General features: G+C 41.2%; 1 long non-coding RNA gene across 1 annotated transcript in view; it reads left to right on the top strand.

Annotated features, from left to right (window-relative positions):
* Positions 1-20,719, top strand: part of LOC309823820 — a 105,355-nt gene that overhangs the window by 23,340 nt on the left and 61,296 nt on the right. The window contains exons 2-3 of the long non-coding RNA XR_014296874.1: positions 6,322-6,413; positions 16,382-16,493. This is a non-coding gene — a long non-coding RNA (uncharacterized lncRNA). The remainder of the gene's footprint in view (positions 1-6,321; positions 6,414-16,381; positions 16,494-20,719) is intronic.

Raw genomic sequence — 20,719 nt, 5'->3', positions numbered from 1 at the left:
CGCAGTGGTTGGGAGTCCGCCTGCCGATGCAGGGGACGCGGGTCCGTGCCCTGGTCCGGGAAGATCCCACATGCCGCGGAGCGGCTGGGCCCGTGAGCCATGGCCGCTGGGCCTGCGCGTCCGGAGCCTGTGCTCCGCAACGGGAGAGGCCACAGCAGTGAGAGGCCCGCGTACCACACACACACAAAAAAAAACAAAACTGTATGAAACTCAAATTTCAGTGTCCATAATAGAGTCATACTGGAACACAGCTGTGCTCATTCATTTACATCTGTGGCTGCTTTCACGTCACAACAGCAGAGTAGTTGGCATCAGAGACCATAAAGCTGAAGATGTTTACTGATAGGCCCTTTAGAGAAAATGTTTGCCAACCTCTGAGTTATACGCGTAGCCTGAGCTGTGGACAGTGACTTTGACCTGAGCTCGTGAGAGCCTCTTTTGAGCTCAGTGTTGCATGGCCTCTACAAACCCCACCAGATCCCAGCCCAGGGTGCAGCCCAGGGTGAGGTAGGGAGAGAATGGGTTAATTAGGTGGGTTAATGAGAGGAATCATTCTTGAAGGAGGTGGGAAGGGATGAGATGAGAGAACACAACAGTCTGGTTCAAATGCTGGTTTCGCCACTTAGAGCAGTGGGAACTTGAGCCAGTGTCTTACCTTCTCTAAGCAGCAGTTCCCATATTTTAAAATGTGAATAATTATCCTCTCAAACATACAGTGACATGGTGAACACCAAATGAGCTAATGCGTGCAACAAAGCCTGGGGTGTGGTAGGCACTCAATAAATATTCACTACTATTACTATGTGCGGATGGAGTACACCCGTGGAAGAGTTGGCTTTGGGGAGGAAAAAGCCATCTCAGTGCATCCCGTGGAACAGTGTAAAAAAGTAGACATTGGAGACACACAGACCTGGGTTCGATTCTGCCTCCGCTAGTGTACGCATCACTGTTGTATGACCCTAAGAAAGTTGATTAACTTCTCTGAGCCTCAGTACCCCGCCCCCGGCTACCCCTCCTTTATGTAACTCAGATGTCAAGTGGGACCTTCCTACTCTTTGATTTAGGAAACATTTCCTTATGGAACCACCTGCCACTATCTCAAGTAAAACACATGGGGCTCCTGTTTCACCCTGTGCCAACAAGGCCATTCAGAAAATTCTCTTTCAACAAGCATTTCACGAATTGAGTAAATTTACTGGAGATTTGAAGAGCTATACTTCTGAGCGTGGGATCATATGGTGCCCCACACAGTCTTTTTCTAAACCTCCTCCCCTCCGCTTGCTTCTACCTCCCTTCTTTCTGAGTGCAGAGCCCACAGTACACACCCCCCTTTCTCCACCCATTTCCCTATACACCCCGTTGTAGCCAAAAGAGGCTGGTCAAGACATTTCCCCACAAAGATGGTTCTGTCCCCAAGAGGAATCCTCCTACCAGCTGCTAAAAGGATAAATTTCCTCTATCCCCTAACAAGCAAAATAGGGATAATTATGACTACCTCACAAAGTGTTTGGGGGAATTAAATGAGGTAATGTGTCTGCCAGCTCCTGGCATGAAAAAGGCATCCCCTCCCCTCTTGATTCTTACTTTGAGATTTGAAGGAACAAAGAGAGAAGCTGGGAGATATTTTGACATAGGGGCGAGGGTTGATAAAGCAGCCAGGAAGGTCATCTCCTTGACCATCACCCTCCAGTGAAGTAGAAGAGATTATTTGCCAGGAGAAACTGGGAGAGGTGGAGGGACTTGGGGCGGAAGCCAGACAAGTCTGGTTTGTCTTGGAGTCCATCCAAAAGGGTTTAGTTACTAAAACAGCAGTTCCTCTACATAAATCCTTCAGGTTCTTGAAAAATATTATTAACTCACTCCTGCATCATAAATAATCCTAATTTTATTAATTTTGCCTCTCAGGCCGAGGCATAGCTCCTGCACAGCCCCCTCTCCTGAGCATACAGCTGAAGGGGCAAGGTCCCCAGGCAGAGGGCAGTACCTGTGCCCTGGGCTGAATGGTGTTACGTGGGCTGCAATTTAAACTGTCATTCCCTGAGGTTTTCCAAGCCCTTTCAGAGTGGGCTCTTCTTAATAATCTTTCCTTAGGTGTAGGACTCAGAATGGGTGGTTTATTGGCAAGGTTCTGCGTGCAGAGGCATGGGAATTCTGTTACTTGTCTACTTGGCCTTGTTTGATGTCCTGTTTGCATTAGTATTCTTTTTCTTTCTTTCTTTTTTTTTTAACCGCAGAAGTTTTTGGTTTTTTTTACTCCTTCCGAAAGAGCTGATAGATGGCTCTCTTCCATTTTGCTTTGGGCCAAGGATGTTTCTACCCAATGTTGTGAAAACAAATGGTCCTGATTAGTCAATGCCAAGTTGTATCCTCTACCCAAGTTGTTTCCTTTGCCCTTGCTCTCCTCTCTAACTGCCCCTACCCACCTCCCTCCCTCCATCCTTCCCTCCCTCCATCCTTCCCTCTCTCCCTCTCTCTCTCTCTCTCTTTTTTACTTTTTTACCTGAGATTTCTCATAGTTTTCTTTCCAAAGCAAAGCTAAGTGGAAGGGTTAGCAACACCTGTCTCTTTATATGGTGTTGTTTGGGGCTTAAGGAAAAAAAAAACAACCTAGGAGTTTAGGAAACAAGTGTTCAGTTCCTGTTAGTCCACTGTGTGTCTTCTGAAAGAGGCTTTATTAAATGTTTTGGTTTTATGACTTACTGTTTTCCCCAAATGTAAAAATAATTTGTGTTTGTGTGTAAAACATGGAGACACCAAAAAATATAAAGAAATGTAAATAAAAACCATGTACTGAGTTCTTCCCCTGTCGGAAACCCCACTGTTAACATCTTTTTTTTTTTTTTTTAATTTATTTTTGGCTGCGTTGGGTCTTCATTGCTGCACACGGGCTTTCTTTAGTTGTGGTGAGCGGGGGCTACTCTTTGTTGCGGTGCATGGGCTTCTCACTGCAGTGGCTTCTCTTGTTGTAGGGCACGGGCTCTAGGCACGCAGACTTCAGTAGTTGTGGCACTCGGGCTCAGTAGTTGTGGCACGTGGGCTCTAGAGCACAGGCTCAGTAGTTGCGGCGCATGGGTTTAGTTGCTCCGCGGCATGTGGGATCCTCCCGGACCAGGGCTCGAACCTGTGTCCCCTGCATTGGCACACGGATTCCTAACCACTGCGCCACCAGGGAAGCCCTGTTAACATCTTGATGCATTTCCCTAGACTTTTTTCTCTGCAAATGGGCGTACATAGTTACCAAATGAGATCCTATTGTGCACACAGTTTTTTGTTTTTTTTATTTTACTTTATTTTATTTTATTTTTTAACATCTTCATTGGAGTATAATTGCTTTACAATGGTTTGTTAGTTTCTGCTGTATAACAAAGTAAATCAGCTATACATATATATACATCCCCATATCTCCTCCCTCTTGCGTCTCCCTCCCACCCTCCCTCTCCCACCCCCACCCCCCACCCCTCTAGGTAGTCACAAAGCACCGAGCTGATCTCCCTGTGCTATGCGGCTGCTTCCCACTAGCTATTTTACATTTGGTAGTGTATATATGTCCATGCCACTCTGTCACTTCGTCCCAGCTTACCCTTCCCCCTCCCTGTGTCCTCAAGTCCATTCTCTAGTAGATCTGCGTCTTTATTCCTGTCCTGCCCCTAGGTTCTTCAGAACCTGTTTTTTTTTTTAGATTCCATATATATGTGTTAGCATATGGTATTTGTTTTGCTGTTTCTGACTTACTTCACTCTGTATGACAGTCTCTAGGTCCAACCACCTCACTACAAATAACTCAATTTCATTTCTTTTTATGACTGAGTAATATTCCATTGTATATATGTGCCACATCTTCTTTTTTTTTTTTTTTTCAGTACGCAGGCCTCTCACTGTTGTGGCCTCTCCCGTTGCGGAGCACAGGCTCCGGACGCGCAGGCTCAGTGGCCATGGCTCACGGGCCCAGCCGCTCCGTAGCATGTGGGATCTTCCTGGACCAGGGCATGAACCCGTGTCCCCTGCATCGGCAGGCGGACTCCCAACCACTGTGCCACCAGGGAAGCCCCACATCTTCTTTATCCATTCATCTGTTGATGGACACTTAGGTTGCTTCCATGTCCTGCCTATTGTAAATAGAGCTGCAATGAACATTGTGGTACATGTCTCTTTTTGAATTATGGTTTTCTCAGGGTATATGCCCAGTAGTGGGATTGCTGGGTCGTATGGTAGTTCTATTTTTAGTTTTTTGAGGAACCTCCAAACTGTTCTCCATAGTGGCTGTATCAATTTACATTCCTACCAACAGTGCAAGAGGGTTCCCTTTTCTCCACACCTTCTCCAGGATTTATTGTTTGTAGATTTTTTGATGATGGCCATTTTGACTGGAGTGAGGTGATACCTCATTGTAGTTTTGATTTGCATTTCTCTAATGATTAGTGATTTTGAGCATCCTTTCATGTGTTTGTTGGCAATCTATATGTCTTCTCTGGAGAAATGTCTGTTTAGGTCTTCTGCCCATTTTTGGATTGAGTTGTTTCTTTTTTTGATATTGAGCTGCATGAGCTGCTTGTATATTTTGGAGATTAATCCTTTATCAGTTGCTTCATTAGCAAGTATTTTCTCCTATTCTCAGGGTTGTCTTTTTTTCTTGTTTATGGTTTCCTTTGCTGTGCAAAAGCTTTGAAGTTTCATTAGGTCCCATTTGTTTATTTTTGTTTTTATTTCCATTTCTCTAGGAGGTGGGTCAAAAAGGATCTTGCTGTGATTTATGTCATAGAGTGTTCTGCCTATGTTTTCCTCTAAGAGTTTTATAGTGTCTGGCCCTACATTTAGGTCTTTAATCCATTTTGAGTTTATTTTTGTGTATGGTGTTAGGGAGTGTTCTAATTTCATTCTTTTTCATGTAGCTATCCAGTTTTCCCAGCACCACTTATTGAAGAGGCTGTCTTTTCTCCATTGTATATTCTTGCCTCCTTTATCAAAGATAAGGTGACCATATGTGCGTGGGTTCATCTCTGGGCTTTCTCTCCTGTTCCGTTGATCTATATTTCTGTTTTTGTGCCAGTACCATACTGTCTTGATTACTGTAGCTTTGTAGTATAGTCTGAAGTCAGGGAGCCTGATTTCTCCAGGTTCGTTTTTCTTTCTCAAGATTGCTTTGGCTATTCGGGGTCTTTTGTGTTTCCATACAAATTGGTGCACACAGTTTTGAAGCCTGCTTTTCTGCTTAACATTTATTTCATGAGCATTTCCTCATCATAAAAATTCATCAAAAGCACCCCTCTTAATGGCTATGTAGTACTTGTAGTATTTGCTGTCCCTAACCTAATCATTCTCAGATTGTTCCACATGTAGCCTGTGTCCAGTTTTCCACCATATAAATAATGCTGCAGTGAGCTTGTTTGTACTTTGTCCTTGTGTATCTCAAAATTCCCATGGAAAGTATTCCTAGAAGTAGGATTACTGGCAAAATGGAATCCTGGAACTTCACATTAGTCTTTACTGACTTCAGTCAGCCCAAGGTGTTTCTCGTTGGATCACATAACAAAGTTTTTAGTAACTAAAATAGCAAAAGGACTAGCTGATGTTTGCATATTGCTGGTTTCATGGTATGCAGCTTGGAGACAATATAATATAATGATGTTGTGTCATAATTATGATTTGGAGATATTCCAAGGTGATAATAGTAATAGCTAACATTTACTGGGTGGTTAATACGTGCTAGGCTCTGTTTCGAGTGTTTCACAGGTACTAACTCATTTAATCTCACCACAAGTCTAAGAAGTAATTAGTATTATTATCCCCATTTTATAGATGGGAAAGCTGAGGCAAGAGAGGGGTCAAACTACAAGGTAACTGGCTGAGCCAAGATTGAAACCCAAGCATTTTGGCTTGGAATCCATGCCCTTAAAGCACTTGATGACCCTGCCTGGAAGTAACCAGGCGGGTAAGATTCTTCACCCCCGACATGCCACGGCTGCAGTGCAGCGGGAAGCGGGATGGTGAATCCACTGCTCACTGCCGAGTTGCAGCCCTCCTTCCCCCAGCTCTCATTGCCCCCTTCCCTAGCTGTGCACCCGCCTGGGTAAGGACAGGAGAGAAACCAAGCTGCAAAAAGCACCCAGTTCTGTATCTGAAGGGGAAGAGGAACATATATCAAGGTGGTCTCAGGAAACTGCTTATTCGGGAAGGGAGGGAGGAAATAAATGAAAAAACACTGCTTCAGGGTCTTGGTTTTTTTGTTTTGTTTTCATTTTTGGTTTTGACAATCATTAGAGCATTAGACTTGCCTAATTAGAAGCAATGTTTCCCTTACGTTTTTCACCAATTTCATTTCAGTGGGTTCCTGGCTCATCTGTTGATGCAGTGCCAGAAGTGAGCTGCAGAACAGGAGTTACTGGAGATGACAGTGACCATGAGTCCTGAAGGAGGTAACTAATCATTTTTGGTCCTGTCCACTGCTGAGCGCCTTGGTTACAAATGACCTCTAGACAACTGTTCAACGTGGATGGTTCTAAAGGCACCTTGTTGGAGAGAGTGCTGCATGGGACTGGAGTTCTGATTAATGGCCATTTTCTTTTGTCCCACCTCCTTGTGTTTCCTTAAAATAATACTGGTGTTACAAAAGACTACACAGGGTGTTTCTGTTTAGGTAAAGTCGACTGGTGCCGGGGTGAAACAAAACATAACACAACCACTGCAGCAAAACACAAACACAGAGCAAATCCATCCTGCTTCACCTCCCCCTGGCCAGGTTCCACATAAGGAAGCCCAGCCAGAGGAGTTCCCTCGGTTCGCACTGGCTCAGGACAGAAATGTATAAAACTTTGAACAGCAGTGACCCAGGGAAGAAATGAATCACAGAACCTTTCAGGGATGTGGCCAGCCTAGAACTCTTCCCACGGGTGTAGGTCTCTGCAGTGGGGGACCTGGAACAGCCAGAAATATACCTTCAGTGTTTGCTCTGCCCGGATCGGGCACATAGAGGCATTCAACCAACGTATGCTTAATTGCAGTGGGTTCTGTTGGAGTGAATGGAATAGTAAAAGGCAGAAGTAGACATGCTTTTTCCTTTTATTTTGAAATAGTCTAAGAGCACTAATAATAATAGTAGTAATAATAATAGTTAACACTGTTTCCTGTGGGCCAGGCCCTGTTCCAAGCAGTCTCTCCTTCCCTCAGGGGCAACCTCTATCCTTATCTATAATACCATAAGTTAGTTGGCAAAAGGAGATGTTTATTAGGGGGGAAATTATCAATGTTCATCAAGAGTCCTCAGTTTCCCTGACTGCCTCTGTGATCTCTAATCGGCCCAGTTGCTCAGAGGCCCTAACAGCTAAAAGGTAGTAAAGTAAGGAGTCAAGTTCACATTACAAATTGGGCCTCAAAAAATAAAAATGAAATAAAAAAGGTTCATTATTGAGTTCAGCCTCCTTGAGGTCACATCAACCTAATCCACTTCTTTGTTGTGGAGATCCAGAAGCACCCTTTCAGATCATGAGGATGGGATGGGAGTGGGGAGGAGGCTGTATCCACCTACCTAAGCAGGTCTGTAAACAAACGACAAGCAAATTAAAGAGGAGTCCATGGTAGAGTTTTATGTACAGCTAAAAACATCCAAAATGCCTTCTAAAACTCAAGAATTATATAAGGTCTGCTGTTATGCGTAGAAGCCTCTGCGCCCCCCTTCTAAGAATTCTCCCAGGAGGTTGGGGGTTGGGAGTAGCAACCATGTTGGTAACATGTGGTCCTTCCCCTTGTTGACTGAGGGGGCTGGAAGCAGACACCGGACTCAAGGCCAGCCAATTAGATCCTCTCTCCCAGGAATTTATCACTGCAATGAAAGGATGCTAGTTAGCGTGGGCTGGTCTCTTAAACCAAGGACATACAACTCAAGAGCTGTGGTACTGCCCCATAGGCAGCAGAAGCACAGAACACCTGACTGCAGGGAGAAGGAAGCAGATGTGCAGGGAGACAGATGAGGGCCCGGAAGTAAGAGACTGGAGAAGAGGACAGGAGGAGAAAAAGAGACAGCACTGGAGCAAAGTAGCTGATTGGCCTCTGCTGGTTTTCTAATTTAGTTCCTATTCAAACCATCCTGAGACCCAGCTGCGCCTCTTCTTCTGGGGCACCATTGGCTACTCTTGAACCTTTATACTATAACCTCTACTGTTTTGATAATGCTAACTTGAGGGGCTTCTGTTACTTGCTGTTCCGGCTACAATGGCTGTGTAACAAAAACCACCCCAAAACTGAGTGGCTTAAAATAAGACCACTTATTTTGCTTAAAAATCTGCACTCTGAGCAAGGCTTAGCATGGACAGCTTGTTTCCACTACAACTTGGTTTCAGCTGGGGTAGTTTGAAGGCCAGGAGCTGAAATTGTCTAAACCCTTAAGTATGCCTGGCCTGGGAAGACTCAAGCAGCTGGGGATTGGAAGAGCTGGAGCTATGTGGAAATCTCTCTGTCCATCTATGGTTTCTTTATCATGGTGGCTTCAAGGTAGATGGATTTTCCCCTGGAGGCTCAGGGCTCCAAAGGTACAGTTCTCAGGGAGAGAGGGCCAGGTGGAAGCCATATCACCTTTTATGACCTAGCGTCCAGAGTCACGCGGTGTTATTTCCACTTCATCCTATTTGTGGAGGAAGTTACAGAGATCCACCCAGCCTCAAAGGGCCACTGCCTCTCAATGAAGGAATGTTATCATCACATCGTGAAAAGAACATGCGATGTATATTAATGCGGACATCTTTAGAAAATAGAATCAGTCATACTTGTAAAAGAACCTTGATTAACATATAGAGTAATCCCAAAAGCTCAAAAAGGTATCAGAGTTCCCATAAGATTATCAGCGTTGTGATGGAAAATATGCTGGTTTCTGCATACAGTGAGAATTCTTTCTTTTTCTTCTGAATTAGTGAACATCAAATTTATCCATAGGTGGTCTCACTGGGTTCTGCCCAGGAAACAGTATTTTAAAGTTGACTTGTCTCCCTGATTCTGGAACCATCTTGTCCTTAATTTTGCCATATAATTAGATGTGGATTAAGTAAAAATCCCTTGTTGTTTGTAGCAGAAAGTTTCTCGGCATCTTATTTTCAAATGTCATTTGCAAGTATATCCTTTCTTGCTTGGTGAATGAGCTTTTTTCTCAAACTGGACTCTGCTCATACTTTTAATAAATAATCAGGTTTTCAGGGTCCAAAATACTCGAGAGCTGTAAAGTATGCACCGCTGAAAGATGTGTTAACTCCTTCGGACCTCCAAGGTGCTATTTCAAATGTTACTGCTTCATATCCCATAATAGAAGCTTGAACCTTATCGATGGCCTTTCTTTGTGTGTGTAGAGGGTGAAGGCTAGGAAAGGAAGAGTCGGTGACCTGGAACGGGGAGTTGAATTAACTCTTTCAGCAAGGCTTAAAAGAAAAGATTTTAGTCTTTTATAAACTCTAAAAGATACTGAAGTTTCCAGAATAGATCAGTACCTAAGATAGTGTTATTAGATGCAGTAATTACTGGAATGATAAAATCCTTGTTGATGCTAGCTGAAAATAGGTATGTTCTATGCTTACTTTATAACAGCACTTCCAGTACTGTCCTAGAATGAAGTTAACTATAAAAATATGCACATCCTGATTACATATAGGAAACTTCAAATTGTCATCTTTTTTATTATTAATAAAGTTTACTCAGGTGTGTACACAATTCTTCAGTTTATGGGTTCAGCCTGTTGTTTGATTTGTGGAATAGAAAGGTAACACCATTGATGGCAAGTTTTCAAAATTCTACCTATAATAAGTGAATATGCATGAATATAGGGCTAGCCTGAATAATAGGTATATTTTGGATTTTGTACAACTAGTGGTCTGGTAAATATTTAACAACCGGCTTAACCAAGGCTGGGAGTAGGAGGGTCTTGACTTACAGCATTTCCCAATTTCTGTGATGTAAATATTTCCACCATAACTGATTTCATGCTACCAACGTGGCATCACCGAATGCAGAATTGGGAGGAGACATGTTCAGTGGGCTCTTCTGAGCTGTACGAGCCAGTCCTGCACACCACTGGTTACAATTATGGGAAAGCCAGTTGGATGACTCCTGGATAAACCTTGTTATAATACTACGGGGATAATAAGAACTTACTGTATAGCACAGGGAACTCTACTCAATACTCTGTAATGACATATATGGGAAAGGAATCTAAAAAGTGGATATATGTCTATGTATAACTGATTCACTTTGCTGTACAGCAGAAACTAACACAACATTGTAAATCAACTCTACTCCAATAAAAATTAATTTTAAAAAATACTAGGGGGAGGGGCATCCCTGGTGGCGCAGTGGTTAAGTATCCACCTGCCAATGCAGGGGACACAGGTTCGAGCCCAGGTCCAAGAAGATCCCACATGCTGCGGAGCAACTAAGCCTGTGTGCCACAACTACTAAGCCTGTGCTCTAGAGCCCGTGCGCCACAACTACTGAGCCTGCGCTTTAGAGCCCGCGCGCCCCAACTACTGAAGCCCGTGTGCCTAGAGCCCATGCTCCTCAACAAGAGAAGCCACTGCTATGAGAAGCCCATGCATCACAACGAAGAGTAGCCCCCACTCGCCACAACTAGAGAAAGCCTACGCGTAGCAATGAAGACCCAACACAGTCAAAAATAAAATAAATAAATAAATTTTTAAAAAACTAGGGGGAAAAAAAGACAAATTTTAGGTGGCAAGATCTGCAACAGAGACATTTAATGCCCATTGACTTTCCATTTACTCCCCCACATTTCTCACTGACCAGTGGACTGGGAACAGAGATGGAAGCATTTAAAAGTTGGTATGCAACCAGCAGCCCTCTCTTCCCTTGCCACTGCACCACTCCAATAAAGGAGGTCACATGTTACCAGTGGTGCAGATACAAGGTGGGAGGACCTGTATCAACATGGTTCCATGAATGTCTGTGTGGAGCTCAATCCCCTTACACCAACACTGGATGTGTACCATGCTTCGGTGAGCGACTGATGCCCAGCAAGCCATCCCATACAGAATGGCTTAAGACAACACTTTATTGTTTTATCTCCCATTTCTGTGTGTTGGTTAGGCTCCACTGGGCATTTCTTCTGCTTTTCTCACTTAGGGTCTCATGTGGTTGTAGTCAAAATGGTGGCTGGGGCTGGAGACCTTGGAAAGCTTGACTGAGGATGGCCTCTTTGCTGAGGTCTGGCACCTAAGTGCTCCTCCACGTGGAGTCTCATTCTCCAGCCATCTGCGTGTGGCCTCTCTTTGGCAGTGGGATGGTCAGACTTCTTATGTCATGAGTGACTTCAAATGCAGAGGCTGTCAAGATTTCCTAAGGCTTCTGCTCCATTTTCTTGGTTAAAGTGAGTCATGGGATCAGCGCGAGACAGACTGGGAGGTGACTAGACAAGGGTGTGACTACCAGGAGGTAAGAGTCATGGGAGCCCGCTTTGGAGACTAGCTACCACATACCACAAGTAAGGATTAAGCCTTTGTTATGTTAAGCCACTTAGATTTCAGGGTTAATTTGTTCCCTTGGCAAAACCTAATCTGACTGGTCCAGAAATTGGTACTGTATTAGTGAAGATAAGGTAGACGGTGCTGCAAAAATAAACCCCTAAATCTTAGCAGCTTAACACATGGGCCTCTGGGCGTCTTCTGGCTCTCTAGGACTGTTGCTTTCCAATGATGACTCAGGGATCTTGGTTACCAAAGTGATGACTCGGGCCACTTGCATTTTGTTGGTGCACCATCTGGAACATGTGGCTCCCAGCTCACCTGGGCAGGAGGAAAGAGGACAAGGGGAACTCATGGCTCTTAAGTACCTATTGGCCAGAACTAGTCATATGCCTCTTGCCCCAACTATAAAGAGGCTGGAAAATTTGGGGGAGCACATGGATATTTGGTGATTAATAAATATCTCTGTCATAAAGTTATATGGAGCTCTTTGCCTCTTTCATTTTTCCTCCCTTCTCACCTCACCCTCTATAAAAAATTTAAGAAAAAGAGAGAGTTGGGGGCAGGAGAGGGAGATAGGAAGGAAGGAGGAAAGAGCAAGGGAGGGAGGGAAAGAAGGAAGCAGGGAGGGAGGGGTGGAAGGAAGGAAGAATACCAGAAGGAATTTACAGGATGCAAATACAACCATTAAACTATTAACAAAACTATTAACAATTACTACTAAACAAAATCTATTAAAAAATAACTAATAGCAAAGGCTTTCACTGTGTTTTTAGCCGTTTTTTTTTTTCCTTTTAATCAGCAATGATAAGGAAACTAAACCAGATTAAGTGCTATCTTATTGGAGATACAAAGGCAAACAAGGGGAAAGAAGTGATTGAAGAGCACTTCAGAAAGCTCAGTACATTCAAATCAGCAGGGCCTGATTACTCACATCCAACGGCACTTAAGGAATTGGCAACTGTAATTGCAGGACCACCAGCCTTTATTTTAGAAAAGGAAGGTTGGACAGGAGAAGGTCCTGACAAGTAGAATCTGCAGATGGAGTATCTTTGGTTGTTTTTTTTTTTTTTAACAGAGAAAAGCACAACTGTAGTAATTATAGACTATTCAGCTTATCTTGGATACCTGGGAAGATACAAGAACAAATCATCAAACAATCAATTTGCAACCATCTAAAAGAGCACAAGGTACTGGGTAGTAATCAACATGATTTTGTGAAGTACAAATTATGCCAGACCAATTGAATTTTACCAAGAGAGGATGATGAGCCTGATGGAAGAGGGGAAAGCAGTACCCACAGTTGGACTTCAGTAAGGTTTTTTCGTTTTCTTTTCTTTTTTTATTCCATCCCCTGACGTTTTCAGCATCAACTCTCCAAGAGGATGCTACCTAGATCAACAATTGGGTGGGCACGACTCTGGATGAGGCACTCAGAGTGATAAAAACAAGCATTCTGCTCCGGGTTTATTAGTAATAATTATTGTTATTTTAATCAGTTGATGTGGACAAAGAAGATGACAGTGGTAAAGAAGATGCTGAGATACAAATAACATTCTCTACTACAGAGGGGACGTATGAGAGAAAAGAGGAGATATAAAAACCAATCTAAGAAATCCAGCAGCTAAATAATATGGGATCCAGGAAAGGAGAACAGAGAAAATGGCAAAAGGGAAATTACTAGAGAAATTATATAAGCAAATTTCCCAGGAAAGGACATACATGTTTACATTAAAAGAGCCCACTGAGGGCTTCCCTGGTGGCGCAGCGGTTGAGAGTCTGCCTGCCGATGCAGGGAACACGGGTTCGTGCCCCGGTTTGGGAAGATCCCACATGCCGCAGAGTGGCTAGTCCCGTGAGCCATGGCCGCTGAGCCTGCACGTCCGGAGCCTGTGCTCCGCAATGGGAGAGGCCACAACAGTGAGAGACCCACGTACTGGAAAAAAAAAAAAAAAGAGCCCACTGAGGGCCAAGTACAGTAGATGGGGAAAATAAGCCACTTGGATACAGCTTTGTAAAAATTTAGAACTCTAAGAATAAATAAAATTTCTAAAAGTTTCCAGAGGGAAAAATTAGGCCACCTACAGAGAAATGAAAATTGAGCAGCCAAGTTCTCATTAGCATCTCTGGCTGCTAGAAGATAATAGAGTGGTCCTTTCAATTCTGGGGGAAATTGAATTTAAAAATAATTTCTATATTCAGCCAACCTATCATTCAAAGAGTAGAATATAGGCATTTCACATAAACCAGCACTTGGAAAGTTTACTTCCCAGACTCCTTTCTTAAGAAGTTACTTGACTATGTATTCCAGCAGAATGAGGGTATTATCCAAGAAAGAAGAAGGTGAGGGTCCTAATATTGGAAACAGAAGTAGAGTATAATACAAAGTCTTCCAGTTTAGAGCAGGAGAATGAAGAGCTCCAAAGGTAAGGACTCTTGGGCAGAGGAGAACTCCCTGCAGTTCATGGTGTGATTGAGGGAACAAAAAATAAAAACAAACAAAAAACAGAAAAGACTTGAGTGTTATGATAAAGTCTATATTTAGACAATAAAAAAGACAGGCAATTAAGAATTCCAGAAAAAACAAAAAGCTAACTGAGAATGTTATGGTCCAATTTTGAAGAAGAATATGTATGATTTTCAATAATATATAGACTGTTAGAGAAAAACTAGTACATGGTGTTAAAACATTATCCTTTGAGTAGGTGAGGAGTTACGACAGTGCCCTCATAGAAAAGGAAATGGCAATCCTAGCACGCTCCTTAGCTTGGCAGTGCACAATGTTGTTGTAGTCTTAATAGTGTAAGTCCTTTGGCTTTAAACTCTTGCAGTCAATGGACAGAGTAAGGAAGATCTCGGCTATGTTGCAGAAAAAAGAGGCAAACATTAATCTTCATAATATGAAAGTATAGCTGACCGAAGGTGGGAAGTGCAAAATGAAGGAAATATGAAGAGAATAGTATCACTGACACCTTCAACTTCTATAATGAGAAGTCAAGACACTCAGGTTTTCAGAATGAGAAATTGAGGCATAACATAATATTTAAAGTTACAAGGGTAACCACAACAAAACTTTAAAATAATGATATAACTACCCCAAACTGGGAGGAGTTGGGAGGAAGAAGAGGATAACATAAATGAGTTAAATGCTTATCTTTTGTAACTGGAGGCCACCCATAACCAAGAAATTGAAAAGAGGAATCATATATTCAAAGAATGTATAATTCATGAGTGATTTTTCATAGGCATACATTGAAGGTCATGGGCGCAATCTCAGAGCACAGGTATCAACCGTCTCTATAGCTTAAGGACACATTATAGTGCTGATGATCTTGCAGCCTGGCATTTTTTCCCATTCCGTTATCCATGCCCAGTTAGAAGATTATACTTGCAAACTTAAAGCCCTATCTGCTTTAATGCTTTTTAAGTTTTTCTCAGAATTATCTCTAATATTTCACAGAGTACTGTCTCCAAAATTAATAGCATGGTATATGGCCACGTGGCCTCTTTATGGTATTTTATGGTATCTAATTTCTGTTCCCCAAGAATATATTCTCAGAATTAGGGCTTTGCCTCCACTGGATGAAAGCTTAGATGACCTTGTTATAGGAGAAAAACTATTTTAATGTTATAACTCTAAAACTTAAAATAATACAAAAGTCACTTGAATCACTTCTAGACGTTCCTGTGCATTTAAATAACAGCATGGTTAACAAACTCCTGTTAAACGATGGCAGATGCAAGTAGAACTCTGCTGTCACTTCATAACTGAGGTCCAAAAAATTCAGTTGTGTAATGTGTGGGACCCACTTAGTGCAGAGTTCGTGAAATGACCAATGTGAACTGGCTCCAGGAGGACAGGAGCCAGTCAGCAAACTCGGCATATCCAAATTTCCATTATCAAAGAGTGTGTAATTACAGGCTCCACTGTACTTCTGATTGCTGACTAGAGTGGCATGCCACATAGCCACACACGTAAACTCAGTTGCCATACGCACTGCCTACTAGCTTTAAATTATGCAATTCTTGATTACTCTTGGCAAGAGTTAAACTATTTCAAATTTCACATGAAATTGGTACTTACCCAGTAGGCCAAATATTCTTCAAATATCTTCAAATATTCATTATTCTAATTTATCTACAACATGAGTATATTGTAAAAGAGGGGTATTTACTTTTTTAAATTAGGGAAAGTCAGGGGGGTGTTTGCAACCAGAAGAGCTAAAAGCAAAAATCTTTAAAACTGTTCACAAGAGGTGGAATTAGGGTTGGGGATGGATCATCATAAGCTTCTCTGTATCATTTCGTGTATACTGTTTAACTTATTGTAAGGTGTATTTACTACTCTAACACAGTAAGTATTATAGTAATTAGATTCATAAAAACGGTAACGGTTGCCGCTCTTAATATTTCTCAGTGACTGGTCCCTGCAATACTTGTATAAAAGTGCAGAATCCCTGGTTCCAAACACAGTCCCAGTGAATATGACCCCCTCTACTGGGGCCCAGGAATATGCATTGGAACCAGTGGTTTAGACCCAGATCTTACTAAAGGCTCACTTGTATGTCTTCTTCAAGCATATTTCAGGATTGAACTTCTTGTGAAACCATCACATGCTGCATTGCCTTCTGTGGTGTTTACCATATCCCAGCATCCTTCCTTGCATTTCTGTACCACTAAAATGAAGGAAAAAAACCAAAATGACCTCACTGTCTCTCTCTTTTGGTGGATGATATTATCTAGGGGAACAGCATTTCTTTTCAAGATCCTTTAAGCTGTGCAACCTCTTGAACATGGAACAGCTAAGAAAATCTCAGTTTTAAAATTCATGACAATGACTGGTTTCTTAATTATGTAAGCAGAAAGATTTTGAGACTGTCTTTGTATCTTATTTTGGTGCTAATCATTTTTTCTCATTCCCATGACTGCAGGAATATTGATCTCAGCGTTACTTTGACCATTAATGAATTATGATGGCAATAAGCAGAGACGCACACCTCCAGCCTCCTGGGAGCTTAATCTTCTGCTACAGCGTTTGCATTTGTAAGTCAGCACCTGTGTGATCCATATTCTATCTGTTATTCTCCTTTAATTACATATTGGTGGTGGTCCATCTTAGCCTGAGAGCAACCAACTGGAGACTCAAAGAAATTATTAAAGCATTAACTTTAAATTAGAAGGCCAAAAGGAAACATATTGGGTTTGTTCCTACCCATTCCAGTATGATATTTCAGGAACAGTTTATTCCCTTTCATGTCAAGGAAACTTGGGTCTAAAAAGTTAGTACAGAACTTTTATTTTCAGAGAAGTTTTCACCTTAAGTATTTCCTGTGTCACCAGTATTTCTGTTAGCATCAGCTTTACCTCATCTGTCAAATACCATTTTGTTTGGTAAGTGATACATTTTAAATCCTGTACTTCCTACTTGGTCCTGATCAGTCACTCAAGTCGGGGTTTAGGGGATTGTAGATGGTCAAGTCAGTCCCTGAAAACTTTTCCTTTTAGCATTTTGGCAACTTTTTATTTTGACATAATTTCAAATATCTATAAAAGTTTCAAGAATTGTACAAGAAATCCCCTTTACTGAGATTCATATTTATATCTTGCCCCATTTACTACCTCTCTTTCTATGAATCTGTCTATATTGCACACTCTCTTTCTTTCCTGACCCATTTGAGAGTAAGTTGAAGACGATGTACCCGTTCACCCTGAAATATTTTGGTATTCTCCTAAGAATAACATTCTTTTTAATAACCATGGTTTTATCAAAATCAGGTATTTTAATGATATAAACCACAGTCCAAATTTAAATTCAGATTTTCTCAATTGTCCCAATGATGTCCCAATAATTAGTTGTAAGCTGATTTTTTCCCCAGACCAGGATGTAATCCAGGATTGTGCATTGTACTGAGTTGTAATATCTGCTTTGTTTCCTTTAATCTGGAAAAGTTTCTGAGCCTTTGTCTTAACTTGACATTTTTTAAAGAGGGAAGATCAATACTCCATTTTTTTTTGCTTTGTCTTTCTTTTTGTGGGGGGTGGGGAGAAGACTCTTCATTCTGGGTTTGACTAGGATGTCCTCATGTTTAGACTTGGGTTATGTATTTTTGGTGGAAATACCATTGAGGTGAGGTCCTGTCCTTGTCAGTGTACCATATCGGGGGTACCCAGTGTCCATTTGTGATGTTAACTTTGATCACTTGATTCAGGTGCTTACTCCACTGTAAAGTTACAGCTTTTCTCTTTGTAAATTACAAGTGTTCTGTGGGGAAATATTTTGAGACTGTGTCAATATCCTGTTTATAAAATTTTTTCTGACTACTTTGCACTGATTGATGATGTTCTAACTCCATCATTCCTTCTAGATTTATTAGTTGGCATTTTGCTGTAAGGAAGAGCTTTCCTTCTCTGCATTTACTTTTTTTGCTTATTTAAGTCTGAACTCATGGATTCTTAGGTTATTCAGTAGGTTATAATCTATTCCTGTCCTTTTTAATTTTGATGCTTAAATTTTCTCAAATTTGGCCAATGACAGCCCCTTCAATCTGTTTGTCTTTTTGACATGTTTCCATGATGCTTTGAAGCACTACCTTAGTTTCTGTAGCAACTGGCTCATCTTGTATTCCCTCTGCCCCCTCCCTGGAATTAACCATTTCTCCAATGAGCCCCCAGGTGAATTTTGGTAAGAAAATCAAATTTATCTTTTGTACCTGCCCCTCCCTTTTTCTCTTACCTTTCAGTAACCTGTCCCATGAGTCCCTACTGTAACTGTGATTTTCAGTATCTCTAGGTAGAGAGGAAATTCTGATAAATTCATTCACCTTAAAATTGTTTAGGAATCATTGCATTACCCTTCTTAGAAATGTTTGCATTTTAAAAAAGGAAACCAGTTAGAAAGCAATGCTCAATTAAACAACAGTATTAATCACAGAATGTTACTGGTGAAAGAGACTTTAGATCACAGGGTCACAGACTCAGCCCCGCTCAGCCCCCTAAGAGTTAGCGTGAATGTGTGTGCAAAAAGCCCAGTGACGTCAGCAACAGAGTGGTACAGACTGGGCTAAACTGGAGGGTGCAAGCCCACCTAATGATATTTAAATTAAAATAAATAAATAAACACTGGGCAGACCAAGCAAAATTTGTTTATTATCCTTATTTAGCAGAGGGCGGTCTATTCATGACTTTTGTGTTAAAGTAAAGCTAAACTAATGGTTTTAACACTGTGCTTCAGGGGGCCACCAAGATGCTTTATAGAACTTTCCTGGGGGTTCTGGAAATGCTGTGGACAGATCCACTCTCTACCTCCCAATCCTCTTCAGCCAGAGTCGCTTCCTTATTATCTGTTTGATGTGACAGGCACTGTGCGAGTCTCTGTTTGAAGGAAGGGATATGTGGATTTTAAAACAAGTTCAACAATCACTGATGTAGTCCAGCCACCTAACCTTGCAGATTCTTGCAGATAAGCAGACTGAGGCCATCCGGGGATAACCGTGATTGTTACTGGCAGAGTTAAGCCTAAAACCCAGGTCTTCTGATGCTTGGTCCAAACTTTCTTCCTTACATAAAGTTGCTTCATCTAATGGTGGAAAATCAGGTGCTAGTGGCGAAGGTTATCCTAATGTCGTATCATGTACACAATAGGCCGTCTCTAACTAAAGATGTCCCTGGTTGATACACAGCCTTTCATGCTCTGAAGACAAATACCCGTCCTGATTCTAGAGCTCTATAAATTGAGCATGTAAATGAATATTTAGGTAGAAAAATCAGGTCATCAAACACTTTAGTCACTGATTGGCATGTTAAAATGATACTTTTATCCATAAGGAGGTATGATTTCTAATAAATACATCAGATAATTTTTTCAAGTATATTCTTAAAACTCCTGGAAGATTTTTGCTAATTGATAGAATATCGAAGACTATTTCCTTTTCCATTCTTAAGAAATCATCTTTTACTATGATAAAGTTTTTCATTTCTTCAGTTAAAATGTATATGCTTAAAAGAAAAATGGTAAGATCTAGTATAAATCACTACATAGACATCATAAATCATTTTAAAGAGGACTGTTTTAGTCAATGTAGAGTTCTACTCAATCCTGTAGTTCTATTACAGTATAATATTTAACAGCTGGCAAACTCTTGCCTAAGTACTTTACTTTTTAAATTTTTAACCTTTATCTCTGCAAAACTTAAAACTGGAGTAATTTTCTGAATGCTCTCACAAGCCAGTTCAAAATTCCTGCATCTCTTTCGTTTTTCAAATGAAACAGAGCTTTATCTTCAATTGTCTAGTTTATTTTTCTTGGTAGAAATAATATTTCTCTAAGGTTTTAAGAGGAAAAAATAGTATTAAAATATAAGTTGAATGTTAACACTTCTGATTGTTTCTAACATCCTGATATGATTAAAAGAAGACAGAGAGGCCAGGAAAGTCCTTGCAAACTAGATTTAAAATATTGCTCATTTAAAAATCTGAGATCAAATGTAGTTCTGTTCAAGTATAATTCACTACTGGTAAATGCTAAATTGTTTTTGAAGCAAGCATTACTTCAACTTTTGTGGATTATTTTCTTAAATTGTAGACTTTACCATTCATTCCTTTCACTTTTTATTGTCATTATTCCCCTTTTGCTCATTTTGCAACAGGGGAGTTTTTGGTTTTATTTTTTTTAAGGAAATACTAAGCGTAATGAATGAAACACATGTTATTACTGAGCCTAAAATGAATTGCATGAGCATTAGTATCTTTTATCTAATAAATTATAGTGCATATATATGCTTACCTTTTAAAAAATTTTAACTTGTGGATACTTATATTCTAATTAGTGTTCTTTTTTTTTTTCTATCAACTAATTTATCACTGGATTTGTCACTTTACTAAGCCAGTTTATTATTATTATTATTATTATTATTATTATTTTTTTTTTTTTTTGCGGTACGCGGGCCTCTCACTGTTGTGGCCGCTCCCGCTGCGGAGCACAGGCTCCGGACACACAGGCTCAGCGGCCAGAGCTCACGGGCCCAGCTGCTCCGCGGCATGTGGGATCCTCCCGGACTGGGGCACGAACCCGCGTCCCCTGCATCGGCAGGCGGACTCTCAACCACTGCGCCATCAGGGAAGCCCAGCCAGTTTATTATTGAACATGTGGGTTTTCCTCTCTTTTTATTAATTTCATCATCCTAAGACTATATGCATAATTATTCTGTTTCATCAAGAAACAGTTTTAAATGCTCACAGTGTTCATGGATGTATCCAGTTGTTTGTTATTC

Source organism: Grampus griseus (assembly GCF_964374135.1).
Source record: "Grampus griseus genome assembly, chromosome: 6".
Classification (NCBI taxonomy): domain Eukaryota; kingdom Metazoa; phylum Chordata; class Mammalia; order Artiodactyla; family Delphinidae; genus Grampus; species Grampus griseus.
The sequence above is the reverse complement of the archived record's forward strand: the minus strand, read 5'-3'. Positions and strand labels throughout refer to the sequence as shown.